At 39.0% G+C, this 2500-nt stretch overlaps 1 long non-coding RNA gene across 1 annotated transcript in view; it reads right to left on the reverse strand.

The window, feature by feature from the left end:
* Positions 1–1327: 1327 nt before the first annotated feature.
* The window catches only part of LOC134092910 (uncharacterized), a 1509-nt gene continuing 336 nt past the window's right edge, over positions 1328–2500 (reverse strand). Inside the window, exon 2 of the long non-coding RNA XR_009940266.1 lies at positions 1328–1874. This is a non-coding gene — a long non-coding RNA (uncharacterized LOC134092910). The remainder of the gene's footprint in view (positions 1875–2500) is intronic.

Raw genomic sequence — 2500 nt, forward strand, 5'->3', positions numbered from 1 at the left:
TACATACAGCACATACTGTACCTAACACACATGATTTATCTTTACTCAATTAAAACAACACAACTGCTATTTCATTGATATTTCCTGAAGTACACAATTAAATATCATGACTTAGTAATGCTTTTAGTTGTGGAACCAAATGGTGAGAATATAACATGTAGTCATGGTGATAATATAGCATTATATTATCACCATGACTACACGCTATATGATCACCATGACAGGACTCCCCTGACTACATGCTATGTTATCACCATGACTACATGTTATATTGACAGGTCTCCCATGACTACATGTTATATTATCTGCAGGTCTCTATGTGATCACTACATGTTATATTATCTGCAGGTCTCTATGTGATCACCATGACTACATGTTATATTATCTGCAGGTCTCTATATGATCACCATGACTACATGTTATATTATCTGCAGCACTGGGAACAGGTCTCTATGTGATCACCATGACTACATGTTATATTATCACCATGACTACACGCTATATGATCACCATGACGGGACTCCCTGCAGCGCTGGGAACAGAGAGGCCTCTGCTGGTCACCATGACTACATGTTATATCACCATGACTACATGTTATATTATCACCATGACTACATGTTATATCACCATGACAGGACTCCTGCAGCGCTGGGAACAGAGAGGTCTCTGCTGGTCACCATGACTACATGCTATATCACCATGACTACATGTTATATCACCATGACAGGACTCCCTGCAGCGCTGGGAACAGACAGGTCTCTGCTGGTCACCATGACTACATGTTATATCACCATGACTACATGTTATATCACCATGACGGGACTCCCTGCAGCGCTGGGAACAGACAGGTCTCTGCTGGTCATTGTGGTGGACGGCCGTCACAAGAGCACAGAGAAGTGGTGAATCAGTGACGCTGCCAAGGGGAAGCTTTACAATTATTCACACACTACACACACACACACACTTATTCACACACTGCACACACACACACACACACACACCTATTCACACACTGCACACACACACACACACACACACACACACACACTTATTCACACACTGCAAATACACACACACACACGCACACTTATTCACACAGTGCACACACACACACACACACACACACACACACACACACACACACTTATTCACACACTGCACACACACACACACACACACACACTGCACATACACACACACACACACACTTATTCACACAATGCACACACACACACACACACACACACACACACATAATTATTCACACACTGCACACACACACACACACACACACTTATTCACACACTGCACACAAACAAACAAGAGCTCCATTTCTGCAGATGCACAGAAAGTGCAAGCGTTTGTTTACTTTGCCATCCGCATCAACATCCTTATAAACCAACATGTTTACTGTGTTTATGTAAACCAACAAGTTTACTTTGTTTAGCATCCACATTAAAATCCCAATAAACCAACATGTTTACTGTGTTTATATAAACTAACATGTTTACTGTGTTTACCTTCAACATCAACATCCTAATAAACCAACATGTTTACTGTGTTTACCATCAACATCCAAATAAACCAACATGTTTACTGTGTTTATATAAACCTACATGTTTAATGTGCATTGAATGCATTGTAGCAGTGAAGTACTACGGTATATGTTGATAACAGGCACTGCAATGTAATTAAATAATAGAATGTTAATAGACATTAATATTATAGGTGCTGCAGTCAAGTGATGTGGCGTTTTCTGCTCCGTTCCACAATCCACAGTTGGAGTCATCTTTGCCCACGCAGTGTTCGGGGTGTTCAAACCGCTTAGTCAGCTAGTGGTGATGCTCTGGACCTGCTCGATAAGCACCGTATGTCTGTTGGGAATTGTTTTGGGAAACTTCAGTGAATTTAAACTTTAGCAAATTTAAACTTCAGTGAATTTGAACTTTAGCAAATTTAAACTTTAGTATATTTCAACTTTGGTAAATTCAAACTTTAGCAAATTTAAACTTTAGTATATTTAAGCTTCAGTAAATTTAAACTTCAGTAAATTTAAACTTTAGTCCATTTAAACTTCAGTAAATTTAAACTTCAGTAAATTTAAACTTCAGTACATTTAAACTTTAGTAAATTTAAACTTTAGTAAATTTAAACTTCAGTACATTTAAACTTTAGTAAATTTAAACTTCAGTAAATTTAAACTTTAGCAAATTTAAACTTCAGTAAATTTAAACTTCAGTGGTCTGTTGCTGCCACCGCACCACCATTTCTGCCTGAGCGCAAGACAGCCAGATTGTGGTGACGCATATCAGTGTATTGTGTGTGTGTGTGTGTGTATTGTATATCTATTTACAACCGTGGGAAGAGTAAACAACCTGTTCTGTGGTTTCATAGGTTGCCGTTTCTGTGCTCATTTGCAGTAAACAAGCCTCACCAGCTTTTCAGTGAGACACAGAAAGCCCATCTGATGCCATTATATACTGAAGCAACACACTATGGC

Source organism: Sardina pilchardus, chromosome 9 (assembly GCF_963854185.1).
Source record: "Sardina pilchardus chromosome 9, fSarPil1.1, whole genome shotgun sequence".
NCBI lineage: Eukaryota > Metazoa > Chordata > Actinopteri > Clupeiformes > Clupeidae > Sardina > Sardina pilchardus.